The sequence below is a fragment of the Pristiophorus japonicus genome, chromosome 9 (assembly GCF_044704955.1).
Source record: "Pristiophorus japonicus isolate sPriJap1 chromosome 9, sPriJap1.hap1, whole genome shotgun sequence".
Lineage (NCBI taxonomy): Eukaryota > Metazoa > Chordata > Chondrichthyes > Pristiophoridae > Pristiophorus > Pristiophorus japonicus.
In genome coordinates, this window is record NC_091985.1 from 3,427,935 (window position 1) to 3,442,731 (window position 14,797).

At 57.7% G+C, this 14,797-nt stretch overlaps 1 protein-coding gene across 1 annotated transcript in view; it reads left to right on the top strand.

Annotated features, from left to right (window-relative positions):
* The window catches only part of LOC139272906 (adenylate cyclase type 8-like), a gene marked incomplete at its 3' end in the record, with an annotated part of 426,014 nt that overhangs the window by 301,303 nt on the left and 109,914 nt on the right, over positions 1–14,797 (top strand). The gene's annotated exons all lie outside the window — the stretch shown is intronic.

Sequence of the window (14,797 nt, forward strand, 5' to 3'; positions counted from 1 at the left end):
ATGCTGACTTGGACCTATCATGTCACCTCTTTCCAAATGCACTGCTGTGGCATCCTTAATAATTGATTCCATCATTTTACCCACTACCGATGTCAGGCTGACCGGTCTATAATTCCCTGTTTTCTCTCTCCCTCCTTTTTTAAAAAGTGGGGTTACATTGGCTACCCTCCACTCCATAGGAACTGATCCAGAGTCAATGGAATGTTGGAAAATGACTGTCAATGCATCCACTATTTCCAAGGCCACCTCCTTAAGTACTCTGGGATGCAGCCCATCAGGCCCTGGGGATTTATCGGCCTTCAATCCCATCAATTTCCCCAACACAATTTCCCGGCTAATAAGGATTTCCCTCAGTTCCTCCTCATTACTAGACCCCCCGACCCCTTTTATAACCGGAAAGTTGTTTGTGTCCTCCTTTGTGAATACCGAACCAAAGTACTTGTTCAATTGGTCCGCCATTTCTTTGTTCCCCGTTATGACTTCCCCTGATTCTGACTGCAGGGGACCTACGTTTGTCTTTACTAACCTTTTTCTCTTTACATATCGATAGAAAGTTTTGCAATCCGTCTTAATGTTCCCTGCAAGCTTCTTCTCATACTCCATTTCCCCTGCCCTAATCAAACCCTTTGTCCTCCTCTGCTGAGTTCTAAATTTCTCCCAGTCCCCAGGTTCGCTGCTATTTCTGGCCAATTTGTATGCCACTTCCTTGGCTTTAATACTATCCCTGATTTCCCTTGATAGCCACGGTTGAGCCACCTTCCCTTATTTATTTTTATGCCAGACAGGAATGTACAATTGTTGTAGTTCATCCATGCAGTCTCTAAATGTCTGGCATTGCCCATCCACAGTCAATCCCTTAAGTATCATTCGCCAATCCATCCCAGCCAATTCACACCTCATACCTTCAAAGTTAGCCTTCTTTAAGTTCTGGACCATGGTCTCTGAATTAAACTGTTTCATTCTCCATCCTAATGCAGAATTCCACCATATTATGGTCACTCTTCCCCAAGGGGCCTCGCACAACGAGATTGCTAATTAATCCTCTCTCATTACACAACACCCAGTCTAAGATGGCCTCCCCCCTAGTTGGTTCCTCGACATATTGGTCTAAAAAACCATCCCTTATGCACTCCAGGAAATCCTCCTCCACCGTATTGCTTCCAGTTTGGACAGCCCAATCTATGTGCATATTAAAGTCACCCATTATAACTGCTGCACCTTTATTGCATGCACCCCTAATTTCCTGTTTGATGCCCTCCCGAACATCACTACTACTGTTTGGAGGTCTGTACACAACTCCCACTAACGTTTTTTGCCCTTTGGTGTTCTGTAGCTCTACCCATATAGATTCCACATCATCCAAGCTAATGTCCTTCCTAACTATTGCCTTAATCTCCTCCTTAACCAGCAATGCTACCCCACCTCCTTTTCCTTTTATTCTATCCTTCCTGAATGTTGAATACCCCTGGATGTTGAGTTCCCAGCCCTGATCATCCTGGAGCCACGTCTCCGTAATCCCAATCACATCATATTTGTTAACATCTATTTGCACAGTTAATTCATCCACCTTATTGCGGATACTCCTTGCATTAAGACACAAAGCCTTTAGGCTTGTTTTTTTAACACCCTCTGTCCTTTTAGAATTTTGCTGTACAATGGTCCTTTTTGTTCTTTGCCTTGGGTTTCTCTGCCCTCCACTTTTCCTCATCTCCTTTCTGTCTTTTGCTTTTGCCTCCTTTTTGTTTCCCTCTATCTCCCTGCATTGGTTCCCATCCCCCTGCCATATTAGTTTAACTCCTCCCCAACAGCACTAGCAAACACTCCCCCGAGGACATTGGTTCCGATTCTGCCCAGGTGCAGACCGTCCAGATTGTACTGGTCCCACCTCCCCCAGAACCTGTTCCAATGCCCCAGGAATTTGAATCCCTCCCTGCTGCACCATTGCTCAAGCCACGTATTCATCTGCACTATCCTGCGATTCCTACTCTGACTAGCACGTGGCACTGGTAGCAATCCCGAGATTACTACTTTTGAGGTCCTACATTTTAATTTAGCTCCTAGCTCCTTAAATTCATTTCGTAGGAACTCATCCCTTTTTTTACCTATGTCATTGGTACCAATGTGCACCACGACAACTGGCTGTTCTCCCTCCCTTTTTAGAATGTCCTGCACCCGCTCCGAAACATCCTTGACCCTTGTACCAGGGAGGCAACATACCATCCTGGAGTCTCGGTTGCGGCCGCAGAAACGCCTAACTATTCCCCTTACAATCGAATCCCCTATCACTATCGCTCGCCCACTCTTTTTCCTGCCCTCCTGTGCAACAGAGCCAGCCACGGTGCCATGAACTTGGCTGCTGCTGCCCTCCCCTGATGAGTCATCCCCCTCAACAGTACTCAAAGCGGTGTATCTGTTTTGCAGGGGGATGACCACAGGGGACCCCTGCACTACCTTCCTTGCACTACTCTTCCTGCTGGTCTTCCATTCCCTAGCTGGCTGTGGACCCTTCTCCTGCGGTAAGACCAACTCACTACACGTGCTACTCACGTCATTCTCAGCATCGTGGATGCTCCAGAGTGAATCCACCCTCAGCTCCAACTCTGCAACGCGGACCGTCAGGAGCTGGAGGCGGACACACTTCCCGCACACGTAGTCGTCAGGGACACTGGTGTTGTCCCCGTGTTCCCACATGGTACAGGAGGAGCATATCACGTGGCCGAGCTGTCCTGCCATGACTTAACCCTTAGATACACTTAAATTGGTGACAACAATGTTAAAAGTTACTGACTAATAAAGAAAAAGAAAAACTACTCACCAATCAGCAGCCAATCACTTACCACGTTGGCTGTGACGTCACCTTTTGATTTCTTTCTACTTCTTTTTTGCCTTCTCTCCCAGCTGGAGCTGCACCGGTACATCTCTCTCAACTCCCGCCTCTCTCGACGCTCCCCGGACTGCTGAGCCTTTTATAGGCCGCTGCCTCTCTCGACTCCCGCCTCTCTCGACACTAACCCCCTCCGTGAGTCACTAAACCACCCCCCGTGAGTCACTAACCCCCCGTGTGTCACTAAACCCCCCCCCGTGAGTCACTAACCCCCCGTGTGTCACTAAACCCCCCCCCGTGAGTCACTAACCCCCCGTGTGTCACTAAACCCCTCCATGAGTCACTAAACCCCCCCCCGTGAGTCACTAAACACCCCCCGTGAGTCACTAACCCCCCGTGTGTCACTAAACCCCTCCGTGAGTCACTAAACCCCCCCCCGTGTGTCACTAACTCCCCGTGTGTCACTAACTCCCCGTGTGTCACTAACTCCCCGTGTGTCACTAACTCCCCGTGTGTCACTAACTCCCCGTGTGTCACTAACCCCCCGTGTGTCACTAACCCCCCCCGTGTGTCACTAACCCCCCCGTGTGTCTATAACCCCCCCGTGTGTCACTAACCCCCCGTGTGTCACTAACTCCCCGTGTGTCACTAACCCCCCGTGTGTCACTAACCCCCCCGTGTGTCACTAAACCCCCCCGTGTGTCACTAACCCCCCGTGTGTCTCTAAGCCCCCCGTGTGTCACTAACCCCCCGTGTGTCACTAACCCCCGTGTGTCTCTAACCCCCCCGTGTGTCACTAAACCCCCCCGTGTGTCACTAACCCCCCGTGTGTCTCTAAGCCCCCCGTGTGTCACTAACCCCCCGTGTGTCACTAACCCCCCGTGTGTCACTAACCCCCCGTGTGTCACTAACCCCCCCGTGTGTCACTAACCCCCCGTGTGTCACTAACCCCCCGTGTGTCACTAACCCCCCCGTGTGTCACTAACCCCCCCGTGTGTCACTAACTCCCCGTGTGTCACTAACCCCCGTGTGTCACTAACCCCCCGTGTGTCACTAACCCCCCCCGTGTGTCACTAACCCACCCGTGTGTCACTAACCCCCGTGTGTCACTAACCCCCCATGTGTCACTAACTCCCCGTGTGTCACTAACCCCCCCGTGTGTCACTAACCCCCGTGTGTCACTAACCCCCCGTGTGTCACTAACCCCCGTGTGTCACTAACCCCCCGTGTGTCACTAACTCCCCGTGTGTCACTAACCCCCCGTGTGTCACTAACCCCCCCGTGTGTCACTAACCCCCCCCGTGAGTCACTAACCCCCGTGTGTCACTAACCCCCCGTGTGTCACTAACTCCCCGTGTGTCACTAACCCCCCCCGTGTGTCACTAACCCCCCCGTGTGTCACTAACTCCCCGTGTGTCACTAACTCCCCGTGTGTCACTAACCCCCCGTGTGTCACTAACCCCCCCGTGTGTCACTAACCCCCCGTGTGTCACTAACCCCCCCCGTGAGTCACTAACTCCCCGTGTGTCACTAACCCCCCGTGTGTCTCTAAGCCCCCCGTGTGTCACTAACCCCCCGTGTGTCACTAAACCCCCGTGTGTCACTAACTCCCCGTGTGTCACTAAACCCCCGTGTGTCACTAACCCCCCGTGTGTCACTAACTCCCCATGTGTCACTAACCCCCCCGTGTGTCACTAACCCCCCGTGTGTCTCTAAGCCCCCCGTGTGTCACTAACTCCCCGTGTGTCACTAACCCCCCGTGTGTCACTAACCCCCCCATGTGTCACTAACTCCCCGTGTGTCACTAATTCCCCGTGTGTCACTAACTCCCCGTGTGTCACTAACCCCCCCCGTGTGTCACTAACTCCCCGTGTGTCACTAACCCCCCCCGTGTGTCACTAACCCCCCGTGTGTCACTAACCCCCCCGTGTGTCACTAACCCCCCGTGTGTCACTAACCCCCCCGTGTGTCTCTAACCCCCCCGTGTGTCACTAACCCCCCGTGTGTCACTAACCCACCGTGTGTCACTAACCCCCCCGTGTGTCACTAACCCCCCGTGTGTCACTAACCCCCCGTGTGTCACTAACTCCCCCGTGTGTCACTAACTCCCCGTGTGTCACTAACCCCCGTGTGTCTCTAACCCCCCCGTGTGTCACTAACCCCCCGTGTGTCACTAACCCCCCCCGTGAGTCACTAACCCCCCGTGTGTCACTAACTCCCCGTGTGTCACTAACCCCCCGTGTGTCACTAACCCCCCCGTGTGTCACTAACCCCCCGTGTGTCACTAACCCCCCCCGTGAGTCACTAACCCCCCGTGTGTCACTAACTCCCCGTGTGTCACTAACCCCCCCGTGTGTCACTAACCCCCGTGTGTCACTAACCCCCCCGTGTGTCACTAACCCCCCGTGTGTCACTAATTCCCCGTGTGTCACTAACTCCCCGTGTGTCACTAACTCCCCGTGAGTCACTAACTCCCCATGTGTCACTAACTCCCCGTGAGTCACTAACTCCCCATGTGTCACTAACCCCCCCGTGTGTCACTAACCCCCGTGTGTCACTAACCCTCCCGTGTGTCACTAACCCCCCCCGTGAGTCACTAACCCCCCGTGTGTCACTAACTCCCCCGTGTGTCACTAACCCCCGTGTGTCACTAACCCCCCCGTGAGTCACTAACCCCCGTGTGTCACTAACCCCCCCGTGAGTCACTAACTCCCCGTGTGTCACTAACCCCCCGTGAGTCACTAACCCCCGTGTGTCACTAACCCCCCCGTGAGTCACTAACTCCCCGTGTGTCACTAACCCCCGTGTGTCACTAACCCCCGTGTGTCACTAACCCCCCCGTGTGTCACTAACCCCCCGTGTGTCACTAACCCCCCCGTGTGTCACTAACCCCCCGTGTGTCACTAACCCCCCGTGAGTCACTAACTCCCCGTGTGTCACTAACTCCCCGTGAGTCACTAACTCCCCGTGTGTCACTAACCCCCCGTGTGTCACTAACCCCCCCGTGAGTCACTAACCCCCCGTGTGTCACTAACCCCCCGTGTGTCACTAACCCCCCCGTGTGTCACTAACCCCCCGTGTGTCACTAACCCCCCGTGTGTCACTAACCCCCCCGTGAGTCACTAACCCCACGTGTGTCACTAACCCCCCCGTGAGTCACTAACCCCCCGTGTGTCACTAACCCCCCGTGTGTCACTAACCCCCCGTGTGTCACTAACCCCCCGTGAGTCACTAACCCCCCGTGTGTCACTAACCCCCCGTGTGTCACTAACCCCCCCGTGTGTCACTAACTCCCCGTGTGTCACTAACCCCCCGTGTGTCACTAACCCCCCCAGTGTGTCACTAACCCCCCGTGTGTCACTAACTCCCCCGTGTGTCACTAACCCCCCGTGTGTCACTAACCCCCCCGTGTGTCACTAACCCCCGTGTGTCACTAACCCCCCCGTGTGTCACTAACCCCCCCGTGTGTCACTAACTCCCCGTGTGTCACTAACTCCCCGTGTGTCACTAACCCCCCGTGTGTCACTAACCCCCCCGTGAGTCACTAACCCCCCGTGTGTCACTAACCCCCCGTGTGTCACTAACCCCCCCGTGTGTCACTAACCCCCCGTGTGTCACTAACCCCCCGTGTGTCACTAACCCCCCCGTGAGTCACTAACCCCCCGTGTGTCACTAACCCCCCGTGTGTCACTAACCCCCCCGTGAGTCACTAACCCCCCGTGTGTCACTAACCCCCCCGTGAGTCACTAACCCCCCGTGTGTCACTAACCCCCCGTGTGTCACTAACCCCCCCGTGTGTCACTAACCCCCCGTGTGTCACTAACCCCCCCCGTGAGTCACTAACCCCCCGTGTGTCACTAACTCCCCGTGTGTCACTAACCCCCCGTGAGTCACTAACCCCCCCGTGTGTCACTAACCCCCCGTGAGTCACTAACCCCCCCGTGTGTCACTAACCCCCCCGTGTGTCACTAACCCCCCGTGTGTCACTAACCCCCCGTGAGTCACTAACCCCCCCGTGTGTCACTAACTCCCCGTGAGTCACTAACCCCCCCGTGTGTCACTAACCCCCCCGTGTGTCACTAACTCCCCGTGAGTCACTAACCCCCCGTGTGTCACTAACTCCCCGTGTGTCACTAACCCCCCGTGAGTCACTAACCCCCCCGTGTGTCACTAACCCCCCCGTGTGTCACTAACCCCCCCGTGAGTCACTAACCCCCCCGTGTGTCACTAACCCCCGTGTGTCACTAACCCCCCGTGAGTCACTAACCCCCCCATGTGTCACTAACCCCCCTGTGTGTCACTAACCCCCCGTGTGTCACTAACCCCCCGTGAGTCACTAACCCCCCGTGTGTCACTAACCCCCGTGTGTCACTAACCCCCCCGTGAGTCACTAACCCCCCCCGTGTGTCACTAACCCCCCGTGTGTCACTAACCCCCCCCCGTGAGTCACTAACCCCCCCCGTGTGTCACTAACTCCCCGTGTGTCACTCCCCCCCCCCCGTGAGTCACTAACCCCCCCCGTGAGTCACTAACCCCCCGTGTGTCACTAACCCCCCCGTGAGTCACTAACCCCCCCCGTGTGTCACTAACCCCCCCGTGAGTCACTAACCCCCCCCGTGTGTCACTAACCCCCCCGTGAGTCACTAACCCCCCCCGTGAGTCACTAACCCCCCCGTGTGTCTCAAACCCCCCCGTGAGTCACTAACCCCCCCCGTGTGTCACTAACCCCCCGTGTGTCACTAACTCCCCGTGTGTCACTAACTCCCCGTGAGTCACTAACCCCCGTGTGTCACTAACTCCCCGTGAGTCACTAACCCCCGTGTGTCACTAACCCCCGTGTGTCACTAACTCCCCGTGAGTCACTAACCCCCGTGTGTCACTAACCCCCCGTGTGTCACTAACCCCCCCGTGTGTCACTAACCCCCCGTGTGTCACTAACCCCCCCGTGAGTCACTAACCCCCCGTGTGTCACCAACTCCCCGTGTGTCACTAACCCCCCGTGAGTCACTAACCCCCCCGTGTGTCACTAACCCCCCCGTGAGTCACTAACCCCCCCGTGTGTCACTAACCCCCCCGTGTGTCACTAACCCCCCGTGTGTCACTAACCCCCCCGTGAGTCACTAACCCCCCCGTGTGTCACTAACCCCCCGTGTGTCACTAACTCCCCGTGTGTCACTAACCCCCCGTGAGTCACTAACCCCCCCGTGTGTCACTAACCCCCCCGTGAGTCACTAACCCCCCCGTGTGTCACTAACCCCCCCGTGTGTCACTAACCCCCCCGTGAGTCACTAACCCCCCCGTGTGTCACTAACTCCCCGTGAGTCACTAACCCCCCCGTGTGTCACTAACCCCCCCGTGTGTCACTAACTCCCCGTGAGTCACTAACCCCCCGTGTGTCACTAACTCCCCGTGTGTCACTAACCCCCCGTGAGTCACTAACCCCCCCGTGTGTCACTAACCCCCCCGTGAGTCACTAACCCCCCCGTGTGTCACTAACCCCCCCGTGAGTCACTAACCCCCCCGTGTGTCTCTAACCCCCCCCGTGTGTCACTAACCCCCCCGTGTGTCACTAACCCCCCCGTGTGTCACTAACCCCCGTGTGTCACTAACCCCCCGTGAGTCACTAACCCCCCCATGTGTCACTAACCCCCCTGTGTGTCACTAACCCCCCGTGTGTCACTAACCCCCCGTGAGTCACTAACCCCCCGTGTGTCACTAACCCCCGTGTGTCACTAACCCCCCCGTGAGTCACTAACCCCCCCCGTGTGTCACTAACCCCCCGTGTGTCACTAACCCCCCCCCGTGAGTCACTAACCCCCCCCGTGTGTCACTAACTCCCCGTGTGTCACTCCCCCCCCCCGTGAGTCACTAACCCCCCCCGTGAGTCACTAACCCCCCCGTGTGTCACTAACCCCCCCGTGAGTCACTAACCCCCCCCGTGAGTCACTAACCCCCCCGTGTGTCACTAACCCCCCCGTGAGTCACTAACCCCCCCCGTGTGTCACTAACCCCCCCGTGAGTCACTCCCCCCCCCCCCGTGAGTCACTAACCCCCCCCGTGAGTCACTAACCCCCCCCGTGTGTCACTAACCCCCCGTGTGTCACTAACCCCCCCCCGTGAGTCACTAACCCCCCCCGTGAGTCACTAACCCCCCGTGTGTCTCAAACCCCCCCGTGAGTCACTAACCCCCCCCGTGAGTCACTAACCCCCCCGTGTGTCTCAAACCCCCCCGTGAGTCACTAACCCCCCCCGTGAGTCACTAACCCCCCCGTGTGTCTCAAACCCCCCCGTGTGTCACTAACCCCCCCGTGTGTCACTAACTCCCCGTGTGTCACTAACTCCCCGTGAGTCACTAACCCCCGTGTGTCACTAACTCCCCGTGAGTCACTAACCCCCGTGTGTCACTAACCCCCGTGTGTCACTAACTCCCCGTGAGTCACTAACCCCCGTGTGTCACTAACCCCCCGTGTGTCACTAACCCCCCGTGAGTCACTAACCCCCCCATGTGTCACTAACCCCCCGTGTGTCACTAACCCCCCCGTGAGTCACTAAGCCCCCGTGTGTCACTAACCCCCCGTGTGTCACTAACCCCCCGTGTGTCAGTAACCCCCCGTGTGTCACTAACTCCCCGTGAGTCACTAACCCCCCGTGTGTCACTAACTCCCCGTGAGTCACTAACCCCCCCGTGTGTCACTAACCCCCGTGTGTCACTAACCCCCCGTGTGTCACTAACCCCCCCATGTGTCACTAACCCCCCGTGTGTCACTAACCCCCCCGTGTGTCACTAACCCCCCGTGAGTCACTAACCCCCCGTGTGTCACTAACCCCCGTGTGTCACTAACCCCCCGTGAGTCACTAACCCCCCCATGTGTCACTAACCCCCCCGTGTGTCACTAACTCCCCGTGTGTCACTAACCCCCGTGTGTCACTAACCCCCCGTGAGTCACTAACCCCCCCATGTGTCACTAACCCCCCCGTGTGTCACTAACCCCCCGTGAGTCACTAACCCCCCGTGTGTCACTAACCCCCGTGTGTCACTAACCCCCCGTGAGTCACTAACCCCCCCATGTGTCACTAACCCCCCGTGAGTCACTAACCCCCCCGTGAGTCACTAACCCCCCCGTGTGTCACTAACCCCCCGTGAGTCACTAACCCCCCGTGTGTCACTAACCCCCCGTGAGTCACTAACCCCCCTGTGTGTCACTAACCCCCCGTGAGTCACTAACCCCCCGTGTGTCACTAACCCCCCTGTGTGTCACTAACCCCCCGTGAGTCACTAACTCCCCGTGTGTCACTAACCCCCCGTGTGTCACTAACCCCCCGTGAGTCACTAACCCCCCGTGTGTCACTAACCCCCGTGTGTCACTAACCCCCCCGTGTGTCACTAACTCCCCGTGTGTCACTAACCCCCCCCGTGTGTCACTAACTCCCCGTGTGTCACTAACCCCCCCGTGTGTCACTAACTCCCCGTGTGTCACTAACCCCCCGTGTGTCACTAACCCCCCCGTGTGTCACTAACCCCCCGTGAGTCACTAACCCCCCCCGTGTGTCACTAACCCCCCCGTGAGTCACTAACCCCCGTGTGTCACTAACCCCCCGTGAGTCACTAACTCCCCGTGTGTCACTAACCCCCGTGTGTCTCAAACCCCCCCGTGAGTCACTAACCCCCCCGTGTGTCACTAACCCCCCGTGAGTCACTAACCCCCGTGTGTCACTAACCCCCGTGTGTCTCAAACCCCCCCGTGAGTCACTAACCCCCCCCGTGTGTCACTAACCCCCCGTGAGTCACTAACTCCCCGTGTGTCACTAACCCCCGTGTGTCTCAAACCCCCCCGTGAGTCACTAACCCCCCCGTGTGTCACTAACCCCCCCCGTGAGTCACTAACTCCCCGTGTGTCACTAACCCCCGTGTGTCACTAACTCCCCGTGTGTCACTAACCCCCGTGTGTCACTAACCCCCCGTGAGTCACTAACTCCCCGTGTGTCACTAACCCCCCCGTGTGTCACTAACTCCCCCGTGTGTCACTAACTCCCCGTGTGTCACTAACCCCCCCGTGTGTCACTAACTCCCCGTGTGTCACTAACCCCCCCGTGTGTCACTAACCCCCCGTGTGTCACTAACTCCCCGTGAGTCACTAACCCCCCGTGTGTCACTAACCCCCCGTGTGTCACTAACCCCCCCGTGTGTCACTAACTCCCCGTGTGTCACTAACCCCCCGTGTGTCACTAACCCCCCGTGAGTCACTAACCCCCCTTGTGTCACTAACCCCCCCGTGTGTCACTAACCCCCCGTGTGTCACTAACCCCCCGTGTGTCACTAACCCCCGTGTGTCACTAACCCCCCCGTGAGTCACTAACCCCCGTGTGTCACTAACCCCCCGTGAGTCACTAACCCCCGTGTGTCACTAACCCCCCCGTGTGTCACTAACCCCCCGTGTGTCACTAACCCCCCCGTGAGTCACTAACCCCCGTGTGTCACTAACCCCCGTGTGTCACTAATCCCCCGTGAGTCACTAACCCCCCCGTGTGTCACTAACCCCCCGTGTGTCACTAACCCCCCGTGAGTCACTAACTCCCCGTGTGTCACTAACTCCCCGTGTGTCACTAACCCCCCGTGAGCCACTAACTCCCCGTGTGTCACTAACTCCCCGTGTGTCACTAACCCCCCGTGAGTCACTAACTCCCCGTGTGTCACTAACTCCCCGTGTGTCACTAACCCCCCGTGTGTCACTAACCCCCCGTGTGTCACTAACTCCCCGTGTGTCACTAACTCCCCGTGTGTCACTAACCCCCCGTGTGTCACTAACCCCCCCGTGTGTCACTAACCCCCCGTGTGTCACTAACTCCCCGTGTGTCACTAACTCCCCGTGTGTCACTAACCCCCCGTGTGTCACTAACTCCCCCGTGTGTCACTAACCCCCCGTGTGTCACTAACCCCCCGTGAGTCACTAACTCCCCGTGTGTCACTAACCCCCCGTGAGTCACTAACTCCCCGTGTGTCACTAACTCCCCGTGTGTCACTAACCCCCCGTGTGTCACTAACCCCCCCGTGTGTCACTAACTCCCCGTGTGTCACTAACCCCCCGTGTGTCACTAACCCCCCCGTGTGTCACTAACTCCCCGTGTGTCACTAACTCCCCGTGTGTCACTAACCCCCCGTGAGTCACTAACCCCCCGTGTGTCACTAACCCCCCGTGAGTCACTAACTCCCCGTGTGTCACTTACTCCCCGTGTGTCACTAACTCCCCGTGTGTCACTTACTCCCCGTGTGTCTCAAACCCCCCCGTGTGTCACTAACCCCCCCGTGAGTCACTAACCCCCGTGTGTCACTAACCCCCCGTGTGTCACTAACCCCCCCGTGTGTCACTAACTCCCCGTGTGTCACTTACTCCCCGTGTGTCTCAAACCCCCCCGTGTGTCACTAACCCCCCCGTGTGTCACTAACCCCCCCGTGTGTCACTAACTCCCCGTGTGTCACTTACTCCCCGTGTGTCTCAAACCCCCCCGTGTGTCACTAACCCCCCCGTGTGTCACTAACCCCCAGTGTGTCACTAACCCCCCCGTGTGTCACTAACTCCCCCGTGAGTCACTAACCCCCGTGAGTCACTAACCCCCGTGTGTCACTAACTCCCCCGTGTGTCACTAACCCCCCCGTGAGTCACTAACCCCCGTGAGTCACTAACCCCCGTGAGTCACTAACCCCCGTGTGTCACTAACCCCCCCGTGAGTCACTAACCCCCCCGTATGTCACTAACCCCCCCGTGAGTCACTAACCCCCGTGTGTCACTAACTCCCCGTGAGTCACTAACCCCCCCGTGAGTCACTAACCCCCGTGAGTCACTAACCCCCGTGAGTCACTAACCCCCGTGTGTCACTAACTCCCCCGTGTGTCACTAACCCCCCCGTGAGTCACTAACCCCCGTGAGTCACTAACCCCCGTGAGTCACTAACCCCCGTGTGTCTCAAACCCCCCCGTGTGTCACTAACCCCCCAATGTGTCACTAACCCCCCCGTGTGTCACTAACCCCCCCGTGAGTCACTAACCCCCCCGTGAGTCACTAACCCCCGTGTGTCACTAACTCCCCGTGTGTCACTAACCCCCCCGTGTGTCACTAACTCCCCGTGTGTCACTAACTCCCCGTGTGTCACTAACCCCCCCGTGAGTCACTAACCCCCCGTGTGTCACTAACTCCCCGTGTGTCACTAACTCCCCCGTGAGTCACTAACCCCCCGTGTGTCACTAACCCCCCGTGTGTCACTAACCCCCCGTGTGTCACTAACCCCCCCGTGTGTCACTAACCCCCCGTGTGTCACTAACCCCCCCGTGTGTCACTAACCCCCAGTGTGTCACTAACCCCCCCGTGTGTCACTAACTCCCCCGTGAGTCACTAACCCCCGTGAGTCACTAACCCCCGTGTGTCACTAACTCCCCCGTGTGTCACTAACCCCCCCGTGAGTCACTAACCCCCGTGAGTCACTAACCCCCGTGAGTCACTAACCCCCGTGTGTCACTAACCCCCCCGTGAGTCACTAACCCCCCCGTATGTCACTAACCCCCCCGTGAGTCACTAACCCCCGTGTGTCACTAACTCCCCGTGAGTCACTAACCCCCCCGTGAGTCACTAACCCCCGTGAGTCACTAACCCCCGTGAGTCACTAACCCCCGTGTGTCACTAACTCCCCCGTGTGTCACTAACCCCCCCGTGAGTCACTAACCCCCGTGAGTCACTAACCCCCGTGTGTCACTAACTCCCCCGTGTGTCACTAACCCCCCCGTGAGTCACTAACCCCCGTGAGTCACTAACCCCCGTGAGTCACTAACCCCCGTGTGTCACTAACTCCCCCGTGTGTCACTAACCCCCCCGTGAGTCACTAACCCCCGTGAGTCACTAACCCCCCGTGTGTCTCAAACCCCCCCGTGTGTCACTAACCCCCCAATGTGTCACTAACTCCCCGTGTGTCACTAACCCCCGTGTGTCACTAACCCCCCCGTGAGTCACTAACCCCCCCGTGAGTCACTAACCCCCGTGTGTCACTAACTCCCCGTGTGTCACTAACCCCCCCGTGTGTCACTAACCCCCCGTGTGTCACTAACTCCCCGTGTGTCACTAACTCCCCGTGTGTCACTAACCCCCCCGTGAGTCACTAACCCCCCGTGTGTCACTAACTCCCCGTGTGTCACTAACTCCCCCGTGAGTCACTAACCCCCCGTGTGTCACTAACCCCCCGTGTGTCACTAACCCCCCGTGTGTCACTAACCCCCCCGTGTGTCACTAACCCCCCGTGTGTCACTAACTCCCCGTGTGTCACTAACTCCCCCGTGAGTCACTAACTCCCCGTGTGTCACTAACCCCCCCCGTGTGTCACTAACTCCCCGTGTGTCACTAACCCCCCGTGTGTCACTAACCCCCCGTGTGTCACTAACTCCCCGTGTGTCACTAACCCCCCGTGTGTCACTAACTCCCCGTGTGTCACTAACCCCCCCGTGTGTCACTAACTCCCCGTGTGTCACTAACTCCCCGTGTGTCACTAACTCCCCGTGTGTCACTAACCCCCCCGTGTGTCACTAACTCCCCGTGTGTCACTAACTCCCCGTGTGTCACTAACTCCCCGTGTGTCACTAACTCCCCGTGTGTCACTAACTCCCCGTGTGTCACTAACTCCCCCGTGTGTCACTAACCCTCCGTGTGTCACTAACCCCCCCCGTGTGTCACTAACTCCCCGTGTGTCACTAACTCCCCGTGTGTCACTAACCCCCCCCGTGAGTCACTAACTCCCCGTGTGTCACTAACCCCCCCCGTGAGTCACTAACTCCCCGTGTGTCACTAACCCCCCCCGTGTGTCACTAACTCCCCGTGAGTCACTAACTCCCCGTGTGTCACTAACCCCCCCCGTGTGTCACTAACTCCCCGTGAGTCACTAACTCCCCGTGTGTCACTAACTCCCCGTGAGTCACTAACCCCCCCGTGAGTC